Raw genomic sequence first — 12386 nt, 5'->3', positions numbered from 1 at the left:
TTTACTCCTTTAGCTCATTTGACAGAGGAGGAGACTGAGGCAAATAGGGTGAAATGACTTGCTCAAGGTCACATAGCTAGGAAGCATATGACTCTTCATGACCCCATTTGGGGTTTTCTTAGCAGAGATACTAGAGCAGTTTGCTATTTCCTTCTCCAGCTCATTTGATAGATGAGGAGACTGAGGCAAAAGGTATTAAGTGACTTGCCCAGAGTCACAAAGCTGGGAAGTGTCGGGTCAGATTTGAATTAAGGAAGATGAATCTCCAGGCCTAGTTAGCACTTTATCCTCTGTGCCACATAGCTCCCCTACAGCTTGTCCTAACCCTGGTCCATCCCTCAGAGGAAAGATATGCTAACACACCTGAAGCACGGGGAAAAAAGTCCTAAGGGAATATCAATCGATTCCATGCTCCAATCTTGTGCGCGAAAATCTGCCCATTGGCTGCATAAGGGGATCAAGTGTTAATGAAGTGGCAGGTATGAGGGGTGGGCAGTGAGGTGGCTTAATGGATTGAGAGCCAGGCCTAGAGACAGCTAGCCCTCGCTGCTTTTCTGCCTTGGAACCAATATGCAGTATTACTTCTTTTTTTTTTTAAACCCTTACATTCTGTCTTGGAGTCAATACTGTGTATTGGCTCCAAGGCAGAAGAGTGGTAAGGGCTAGGCAATGGGGGTCAAGTGACTTGCCCAGGGTCACACAGCTGGGAAGTGTCTGAGGCCAGATTTGAACCTAGGACCTCCCATCTCTAGGACTGGCTCTCAATCCACTGAGCTACCCAGCTGCCCCCGCAGTATTACTTCTAAGATGGAATTCTGGTAAGGGATTTTTAGAAAAAATTAAAATAAAAAAAGAGTTAATGAAGCCATGAACAAATATTAGCTTGTTTACTTTTCATACGAGCTTATACCATCTTATCCCTATTAGAAAAGATCCAAAGAGACCATGAAATGAGTCAGACCCTACTTCCTTTTCCCTTTCTCCCTCCCTGCTTCAGCCCATCAATCAGTTACAAGGTTTAGCAACCCAAGCATAGGTAGGAAAACCAAGGTAGCAGATAACTCCTTGACTCCCCATGAATCACCAGCCTGGAGCCCTGGAAAATTAAGGGGGCATCCCTAACCCAGTGTAGAAGGGAAAAGCTGAGACGGCTCATATCTACCCAGATTTGGAACACTGAGGGAGAGGAGAAGGTCTGGAAAAACCACTGTGGAATGTAGAATAGAGAATCAATTCGGGAGGAACGAAAGGATCGCATTACTGAAAGAAGATCCTGGATCCCTCACATGGCTTGTGTGCTCCGTAGTTTGAGTTCTTCTAGCGCCATTCAGCGATGCATGAGTCAGAGTAGAGAAGGTGGATGGAGTTCTCCTCCTCTCTCCAGCCTTCCTGAAAACTTCTTTGGCTGTATAGACTATCCCTTAATAAATCTCATTGGGATATGGAAGTTAAACCTAAGATTTTTCCTTTTCCCCTCCCTGGTTTGGACATTGATCTACCCCACCATCACTCATCTGGAGTGACCACACCACTGTTCTCACAGGCCCAGTCCCCTGGTACTTCTGGCTGAGGGCTCAGGCACTCTTACTGGGATCCAGACGGACAGATCAGGCATTAAGACTGGAAAGGTGCAAGGTGGGAGCAGAGAACTCTACCTATTGTCCTTTTTGCCAGTAGCCGACTCATGGTCTAGATTTGTTCCCCAAAGGTTGGCAACCCCCCACCCTTCCTTATTCTCCCCAGCCCACTACTGCCCTCTCTCTCTCTTATCCCTGATCTCCTCAACCCTGCCTTTACCAATATCCTCCTCCCCATCAACCTGCACCCTCCACTGTGCCCTCTGGAATGCTCACTCTGCAATGAATACCTTCCCAAACCACCTTTCAGCTAGCTCCAACCATGTTGGCAACATCGTGACCAGTCATCCTTGCTTCTCCTCCAGAATCTTGAACTCCATCTCCATCCTCCACTCTGACTCATGCACTGCAGAATGGCGCTAGAAGAAATCCCAACACTGGGCTGAGTACCCAACCAGTGTAAGTGATCCAAGGCCTTCCTTCATCAATGGAATCCTCTTGTTCCTCCCTAATCGATTCACTATTCCACTCTCCACAGCAGTTATTCCAAACCTTCTCTTCCTCAAGCTTCCCATCTGACTGAAAACCAAGGCCATTCACCAAGAGCTCCCTCTTCTCCATTGAACTTCTATCACGACCCTTTGGCATCACCTCTCATCATTTCTTCCTTTATTCTGTTCTCTGACCCACACGTGGTCCTTCTCCTCCCCGAGGCTGGTCGTCTATAGACGTTGTTCCCATCCCCTCATCTTCTCTGTTAGATTGGCCCCAAGTGGTGCATAGATTGCCCTCTATTTTCTCTCTCCGTTTCTTTGTACTTCCAGAATCCCTGGTTTCTTTCAAAATTAGGTTCAAGCTCCACCTTCTATTTGAAACATTTCCTGATCCTCCCAGCTGCGTGATCAGCAAGTGCAATTATAAAGGTATCCCTTCCACATCGCGCCTTTCCCCATCACCGTTCAGATATATAAGTCAGCATAAGAAATTAAATGGAATTTGGGGGAGTTTTGCAGAAACTGAGGACAACATGCAGAGACCAGCTGACTACCCAGAAAACATTTAGAAAATCAGAAATGCACAAAATATATGTATAGTAAGTATCGTGTAATATCAACATATTGACTGATGCTTAACCCAAATTTTATAATAAGATAAAATAATATAATAATATATATAATATATATAATATAATAAGATAAGGGAAGCTGGGTGGCTCAGTGGATTGAGAGCCAGGCCTAGAGATGGGAGGTTCTGGGTTCAAATCTGGCCTCAGACACTTCCTAGCTGTGTGACCCTAGGCAAGTCACTTAACCCCCATTGCCTAGCCCTTACCACTCTTCTGCCTTGGAGCCAATACCCAGTATTGACTCCAAGATGGAAGGTGAGAGTTTAAAAAAAAAAAGATACCATAAATACCCCATAAAAGAAAAAGAAAAAATTCAGACATCTTCTCTGGTACAAAGAGTGATCCAAAAAAATTTTACACAGATTTTCCAGATCATGTGGTATCATGCCCCTAGCCTGTATTGGTAAAGCAATTAGCACAGTGCCTGGCACATAGTAGCATAAATGCTTGCTATCTTCTCTTCCCTCCCCAAACTGCCTCATATTCATTCTGTACATAGTATGTGTCTATATGTACATATATGAGGCAGCTAAGTGGGACAGTGAATAGACTGCTGACCTTAGAGTTCAAAACTGACCTCAGACATCTACTAAGCATGACCCTGTTTTGCCTCAGTTTCCTGATCTGTCAGATGAGCTAGAGAAGGAAATGACAAACCATTCCAATAACTTTGCCAAGAAAACCTCAAATGAGTGGTGACTAAAGAATAAGAGGTGACCAAAAAATGACTGAAAACACGTATGTCTATGATATCTATGTATATACACACAGACATACATGTGTATGCATATACTGTGTGTGTGCAGCTAGATGTGCAATGGATATAGCACTGTCTTAAGTCAAGAAGATGTGAGTTCAAATCTGTCCTTGGATACCTACTAGCTATGTGACCCTGGGCAAGTCACTTCACTTGGTTTGCCTCAGTTTCCTCATCTGTAAAATGGACTGGAGAAGGAAATGGCAAACTGTTCCAGTACCTCTGCCAAGAAAACCCCAAATGGGGGCACAAAGAGTCAAATACAACTGAAATGACTTAATAGCAACAAATATGCATATATATGTGTGTACATTATAATATATACATATGTGTTGTCTCCCCCTTTAGGCTAAAAGCTTCTTCAGGTCTGGGGCTTTTGTATCTCCAAGGTTTAGCATGGTGCTAGGGCTATAGTAGGAGCCTGATGACTGATTGATTGGAGGAGAATTTGATCTATTGAATGGAGGAATTGAAGGAGGTTTATAATAGATAATATTGGAGGGGGTATATTTGATGGGTAAGTGATAACTGATGGATCAGGGAGTTATCTTCTTTTGCCTACCCTCCTCTCTCTATATCTCCCTTCCTCCCTCTTCCAACCTCTTCTTCAGCCTCTCTCTTCTTCCCCTCCCCCTTTCTTCTTCAGCCTCTCTCTGAGTCACTCAGGGTGAGTTATGATGTTTCAGAGGAAATACTCTTTTCTCTTCTTTATCTCAAGTAAGGGTTTATTGGGGAAAAACAGGAAAGATGGAGGATGGAGATAAGAGGGTTGGAGGTTTCCCTATTATCTTCAGTGAGTCTTAGGTTAGAGGATATTGAGAGAAATGGCAATTCAGTCACTATCATGAAACAGAGCAAGTCAGAGAGAGAGATATGGACTATTGTCCTTCTTCTTCTGCCTTCAAATCACCAGGCCACCTCCAGCTTGATTATCCCAAGTCCCAGAGATAAACCCAGCTTCTTCCTTCAGAGTCACCACCATCAGCCAAGAAGCCCAGAAATCAGTCAGCAGTTGGCTCTTGCCTTCCACTGTTTCCCTGTAACATTCCAAATGGAATCTTCCTTTGATTGACAGCTGATCAACCTCTAGTCATTGCTTCTTGTCCTTTTGCATGCCTTATAATTTCTCTCCTTTCCACAGATGGGAGAAATTAATGTGGTCTCCGCATTTTTAATTCCCTAGAGTTCATTCAAATCGCCCTCTTCTATCTTGTTACCACAAGGGGCCCCAATTCAAATGGATCCCTTTAGTGGTAGTTCTTAACTTATACAAAGGCAATGTTAAGGAATGGAATAGCAGTAGAGTCTGTGAGAAGACAGTCTGGAAAGAGGTTGGAGCTAGATTATGATAGACTTGAAGCACCAGCATAGGAAGGAAAGAAAGAAACAAGCATTTATTTATTAAGCACTAGACACTATGTTAAGTGTTTTACAAATATCTCATTTGATCCTCAAACAACCCTTCAAGGTAGGTGCTGTTATTTGTCCTCATTTTACTGTTGAGGAAACTGAGGCAGAAAGTGGTTAAGTGACTTGCTTAGGGTCACACTGTGAGCAAATATCTGAGGTTAGATTTGAACTGACTGTTTTGCTGATTACAGGGCCAGTGCTTTATCCATTGTACCATGTTGCCTTTTCTAGCTCCATGGGCATTTGTATCTCCTCCTAGAAGCAATAGAAATCCAGTGCAAATTTTTGAACAAAAGAGTAACATGGTAAGTGCTGTGGTTTAAGAATATTAATTTGGAACTGTTGGAGTCGTCTTTCACATCAGTGTATCTTTGATTTTTCTTTGTGGTTTGGGTTACCGATGACTTTACTCTTACAACAATGACCAATATGGAAATGGGTTTTGCATGATAATAAAAAATGGAAGAAGAATATTAATTTGGGAATTATATAGAGAATGGATTGGAGAAAGGAGAGACGAGAAGGAAAAAGACTACTAAGAGTCTATTATTGATGAGAGGGGATGGATGACACTTTGGATCAGAGTAAGTGGAGACAGGGAGACATGGGAAAGAAGGTTGGAGAGGTAAAACTGGCCAATATGCTGGTAAATGTTTACTAGTTCTCCAAGGGGGCAAGGGGATATCCATGGCATGCTTTTTTTTTTAATATAAAATTTTTATTTAGAATATTCTTCCATGGTTACATGATTCATAATCCCCCCTTCCCCACTCTCTCCTTCTCTCTCCCAAAGCTGACATGCAGTTCCTTTTGGTTATACATGTATCATTGTTCAAAACCTATTTCTATGTTATTCATGTTTGCAGTAGAGCAATTCTTTAACATCAAAACCCTAATCACATCCCTATCGCACTACATGATCAAGCATATATTTTTCTAATTCATTTCTGCTCCCACAGTTCTTTCTCTGGACGTGGATAGCATCTTTCTCACAAGTTCCTCTGGATTGTCCTGTGTCATTGCATTGCTGCTAGTACATTCAATTGTGCCACAGTGTATCAGTCTCTGTGTACAATGTTCTCCTGGTTCTGATCCTCTCACTCTGCATCACTTCCTGGAGGTCTTTCCAATTCACATGGAATCCCTCCATTTCGTTATTCCTTTCAGCACAATAATATTCCCATGGTATGCTTTCGAGTATAATCTGTATTATTAAAATGTTCTCCATTGGAAGCTAGGTGGTTCCGTGCTCAGTGAATAGAGGCCAGACCTGGAGATGGAAGGTCCTGAGTTCAAGTTTGACTTCAGATATTTTCTAGCTGTGTGACTCTGGGCAAGTCACTTAATTCCCATTGCCCAACCCTTACCCCTCTTCTGCCTTGGAACCAATACATAGGCAAGGGTAAAAAAAAAAAAGTACATTACTGTCCCTCCTTTTACATATTCCCTCCAGCATTTCTCATTTTCCTTTTCCCTCATGTTAGTCAGTCTGATAAATATGAGGTGGTACTCCAGAGGTGTTTAAATTTGCATTTATCTAATCAATAGTGATTTGGAACATTTTTTTAATAGATGATAAAGTGGATAGAGTACTGGTTCTGGAGTCAGAAAGGCTCATCTTCCAGAATTTAAATCTGACTTCAGATACCTTACTAGTTATGTGACTCTGGGCAAGTTTTTAACCCCACTTGCCTCAGTTACTCATCTGTAAAATGAGAATTAGAAAGAAATGGTAAACCATTCCAGTATCTCTACCAAGAAAATCTCATCTAGGGTCACAAAGAGTCAGACACAACTGAAAAAGACTCAACAACAACAAAAATAGATAACTTTGATTTCTTCTGAAAACTTCTTGTTCATATTGTTGACCATTTATCAATTGGGGAATAGCTTTTACTTTTATAAATTCAATTCAGTTCCTTATATATTTGAGAAATGAGACTTTTATCAGAGAAACTTACCATAAAAATTCTTTACCAGTTTCCGGTTTTCCTTCTAATTCTGGTCACATTGGTTTTGTTTGTGCAAAACTTTTTAAATTTCATAGAATCAAAATTATTAATCACAGTTCCCTTATCCATAGATTTGACAGGTAAAAATTCCATGATCCCTTAATTTGCTGATGATATCATCTTTTATGTCTCACTTATGTAACCCATTTTGACCTTAACCTGGTATACAGTGTGAGATGTTGGTATATATGTAATTTCTGCAAAACTGCTTTTGTTTTCCCAGCAATTTTTGTCAAATAGAGAGTTATTGCCCCCCAAATTTAGATCTTTGGGTTTATCAAATACCAGATTACTATGGTCATTTACTACTGTGTATTGTGTACCTAATATGTTCTACTAATCCATCACCCTGTTTCTTAGCCAGTACTAGATTGCTTTGATGATTACCACAATAGTTTAAGATTTAGTACAATTAAGCTACTTTCCTTCACATTTTTTACAAGAATTCTTTTGATGTCTCTGTTTATATTTTTATAGGTCTATAAAATAATTGATTGGTATGGCATTAAATTAATTTAGGTAGAATTACTGCTTTTATTGTATTGGGTCAGCCTACCCATGAACAATTAATATTTCTCCAGCTGTTTAGATCTGTCTTTATTTGTGTGAAAAGTTTTTTGTAATTGTGTTCATATTGGTCCTGGGTTTGTCTTGGCAGGTAGATGCCCAAGAATTTTATATTGTCTGTAATTATTTTAAATGGAATTTATCTTTCTATTTCTTTCTGCTGGGCTTTGTGGGTAAAATATGGAAATGCTAATGATTTGTAGGGATTTCTTTTATAAGTTGCAATTTTGTTAAAGTTGTTTATCATTTCAACTAGCTTTTTTAGGTGATTCTCTATGGTTCTCTAGTATATCATCACATCTTCTGCAAAGAGTGATAGTTTAGTTTCCTCACTGCTTATCCTTTTTCTTTCAGTTTCATTTTGTTGACTCATTGCTGAAGCTAGCATTTCTAGTACATTACTGAACAATAGTGGTAGTAAGGCACATTTTTGTTTCACCCCCAATCTTATTGGGAAGACTTCACATTTATCTCTATTACAGGTTAGTGCTTGTTCTTCGTTTTGGATAGTTGTTAATATTTTAAGAAAAGCTCCATTGGGGGCAGCTGGGTAGCTCAGTGAATTGAAAGCCAGGCTTAGAGATGGGAGGTCCTAGGTTCAAATTTGGCCTCAGACACTTCCCAGCTGTGTGACCCTGGGCAAGTCGTTTGACCCCCATTGCCTAACCCTTACCACTCTTCTGCCTTGGAGCCAATACACAGTATTGACTCTAAGACGGGAGGTAAGGGTTTAAAAAGAAAAGAAAAGCTCTATTTATTCCTATGCTTTCTAGCATTTTTAAAAGAATGAGTGTTGTATTTTATCAAAAGTTTTTTTTAAAATCTGTTGAGATAATCGTATGACTTTTGTTGTTTTTGTTATTGATATAGTCAATTATGTGGATAGTTTTCTGATATTGGACCAGTTCTGCATTTCTGGTATAAATCCACCTGGTCATAATCTTTGATATGACATGTATAACACAGTGGAATTGCTTATCAGCTCCAGGAAGGGGAAGGGAAGAGGGGAGGGAGAGAACATGAATCATGTAACCATGGAAAAATATTTTTAAATAAAATTATATTAATAATAATATTTGATACAATATTACCTTTATTATTAATTACAGTTATCTCTTCACTAATGTTTTATTTGAAATTTTTTGCATCAATATTTGTTAGGGAAATTGGTTCATAGTTTTCTTTTTCTGTTTTTGCTCTCCCTGGTTTGGGCATGGAAATCATATTTGTGTTATAGAAGGAATTTGGAAGGATTTCTTCTTTACCTATTTTTCAAATAGTTCATATTCTCTATTACTTTCTTGAGTATAGACAATCAACAAAATAATAAATCAAGTTTTGATAACTGATGTGTAATGGCTTATACTGAGCATTTAACAACCAGCTCTCAAGAACAGTTCAATCTGGCTCTAGCACACTTCTGGCCTAGAACCAATGAAACAAGGGGATATGGAAGATAAGGGAGAATAGAAAATTAAGGATGGCTCTAAGGTTATAGTATAGTAGTAGTCTCTCGGTAACCGAGGATGACAATTGTCTTTGTGCACTTTCATATGTGATGTAGGTGAGTGTGCACAAAGACACTTGTGCGTGAAGGAGATTTAAGTGGAAAAGTCAATGCACAGAGACAGTCCCACTCTCTCGGCATTGGAAGCCTGGGTCCAGTGGCACGAAAAGTTGTTACATCTGGAGACTTCCTCAGCTGCATTGGATGGCCATGTTGTCTTTTGTGCTCCATCACACCCTAAGCACTCCACAGTGCTTTGCTGCGTCGCCCTCTCAGCCGTTGAACCTTCTTATTGGTTTCTTCCATCTGTTCCGCCGAAGCAGTCTTCACATGCTGGGTGAGCAAAGCCCTGGTTCACTCTAAGGTTACAAACCTGAATAAATGGAAGGATGGGACAGCTGTGAGATACTGTAGAGATAGAATTCACCAATTTAGTAATTGACTGGAAATGAAAGTTGAGGGAGAAGGGAGAGTCAAAGACATCCCCAAAGTAATAAATACAAGAGACAGGATTAATAATGGTGCCATAGAAAGACAGTAAAGCATAAAGGAAGATCTAGGTTAGAGAGAAAGATAAATGTGTTGGCCTGTTTTATGCCTTTCCTGTTATTTATGATCAGAGGGTCTTCCAACAAGGCCATCTCTATTGTTATAGCTTGTAAGGAATTGTGAATAATTTTTATGTAATTTTGCCTCATTAGAAAAAGTATTTAGTGCAGAAGTTTATGCTACCAAATTAAATTTTTTAAAAATCATTAACAAACAAGTAGAGTGAGATCTTGTATTCTCTGCATCTTTCCATCAGTCATGGAATGGTAACAGTTTTGCTTGCAGTAGGATATTGTCTTCAAAAGTCTTTGCTGAGGGCAACTAGGTGGCTCAGTGGATTGAGAGCCAGGCCTAGAGATGGGAGGTCCTGGGTTCAAATCTGGCCTCAGATACTTCCTAGCTGGGTCACCCTGGGTAAGTCACTTAACCCCAGTTGCCTAATCCAAACTATTCTTCTGCCTTAGAACCAAAGCACAGTATTGACTCTAAAGCAGAAGGTAAGGGTTTTAAAAAAAATAATAAATGGATTAGACTTGATGGTCAAAAAATGTCCCTTCCAACTTCTGATCCATGATCTTGAATATGTCCTAGCAGCTGGCCCCTTTGTAGGCAAAGACCCCAAACAAAACCATCTTCATCCTCAAGGAGTTTACATGCTACTGGAGGAGACAACATGCAAACAAAGCAGTAAATACAAACTACAGACAACATAATTTTGGGTTGGGGGAGCATTAGATGTTGGGCAGTAAGAAATCAGGGAAGGTAAGAAGTGGTGCCTGAGCTTAGCATTGAGGGAATCTGGGGGTTCCAAGAGGGTGAGATGATGAAGACAGGGTACATTCCAGGCCTGTGTAAAGCCCCAGAGATGGGAAATGGAATACAGTATCTGAGGAATAACAAGAAGATCCTTGGACCTAGGAAATGCATGAAAGCAAATGATATATAATCTGGGAAAGGTACTGGTTGGAGTCAGCTTATGAAAGTTCCTGCCTCTCTGTGAGATACCTTGTAAGGTGATCCTTTAAGGCTCTCGCAAATATATAATAATAATAGCTAACATTTAGTTAGTATTTACTAGGTGCCAGGCATTGTGCTAAGTTCTTTACAATTATTATCTTATCTGATCCTCACAACAACCCTGGGAGGTAGGCGCCATTGTTATTCCCATTTTACTGATAAGGAAACTGAGGCAAACAGAGATTAAGTGATTTGCCAAGGGTCACACAGCTAGTAAGTGTCTGAGGCCAGATTTGAACTTGTCTTCTATTCAACCACCAAACTTATTTTCATAAAAGTTTAAGTCTGATCCTGTCAAACTCTCTACTGCCATCCCCTACTCAATAAACTAGGGGCTCACTATTGCCTCCTAGATCAAACACAAAATACTCTATTAGGTATTCAAAGCCTTCATAATCTCACCTTCTCCTACTTTTCCAGTCTTCTTACACTTTACTCCCCAATATATACCCTTAGATCTAGTGGCACTAGCCTCCTGCCTCCCAATAAAGGCATTCCAGGTATTTGTGACCCTGGGCAAGTCACTTCACCCCCAATATCTAGCTCTTACTGCTATTCTGCTTTGGACAGTATTGATTCTAATTGCATATTGCATTACATCTAATTGCATTGATTCTAAATTGCAATATTTGCATGTTGTCTCCTTCATTAGACTGCAAGCTCCTTGAGGGCAGGAATTCTCTTTTGACCCTTTTTGCACAGTGCTTAACACATAGAAGGGATCTCAGTTTCCTCACCTGTAAAATGGCCATTATAATAGCATTGTGAGGATCAAATGAGATAATATTTGTTCAAAGGCACTTAGGGTAGTGTTGTATCCTTTTTCAGTCATGCCTGACTCTTTGTGACCCCATTTGGGGTTTTCTTGGTAGAGATACAATACTGGAGTGATCTGCCATTTCTTTCTCCAGGGTGTCCCTACTTAAATGATGAGGAAACTGAGGCAAACAAGGTTAAGTGACTTCCCAGGGTCACACAACTACTACGTATTTGAGGCCAGATTTAATCTCAAGTCTCCTTGGCTTCAAGCCCTGTACTCTATCTGCTGAGCTAAATATTGATTTCTTTCCACTTCTCTTTCCTCTGTGGCCTTGGGCAAGTGATTTTGTGCCCCAGGGCCTCAGTTTCCTTATCTGTAAAAGAAGGTGTTTTTCTTTGGTGGCCTCAGAGATTCCTTCCTACCCTAAATCTAGTATAGCCTGTTCTCCAGGACAAAGTCTTGTGGCGTAAGTCAAACAGTAGCCCAAACTCCCTGGGAAAAGATATCACAGAAATTGGGTCTTTGCCCTGTGCGTGCATGGCTTTGTGGGCTTCTTGGCACACCACTCTCCTCTAGGGTTGGGGTCTGGGTTCTGGGAGGGCAGTCATCAGAGACAAAACTAGCAATTTCAGAACAGAGGGAGGGAGAAGAGCTGAGAAGGCTCACTGGGGCCAGCCTCAAGGGAAAAAGAACCCCCAGAAATTGTCTTTCACATTTAAAGGGACCCACCTGGGGCAACCCCCCCCCCCTTCCATCTGTGCCCTCCTTTCCTGCTTTAAGGATCAGTAGGGCCCTGGAGGGGCCTGAGCGTGAGGGAAAGGGCTTCCACCAGTCTGGGCAGAGGGACAAACAGAACTTTAAGCCTGACTTCATCCGTTTGCCAAGGGCACCCCTGAAAGGGTGCATCTCGGCGTGCCTATACCTTGGCTCCCCAGGCCTGGTAAAAGTAACACCAAAGACAGGCTTGACCTCGTCATGGGGGAAGATTCTTTAGGGTCCCTTCCTCCACATTTTCTCTTGAAAGCCTGGGTCTATTGAAAATCTTCCCTGGAGTGTGAGCCACCTGGCACCATCCCTTTACAAATAAACAATCCCCGGCCACTT

The sequence above is a fragment of the Monodelphis domestica genome, chromosome 3 (genome assembly GCF_027887165.1).
Source record: "Monodelphis domestica isolate mMonDom1 chromosome 3, mMonDom1.pri, whole genome shotgun sequence".
Lineage (NCBI taxonomy): Eukaryota > Metazoa > Chordata > Mammalia > Didelphimorphia > Didelphidae > Monodelphis > Monodelphis domestica.
This window is presented reverse-complemented; position numbering follows the sequence as displayed.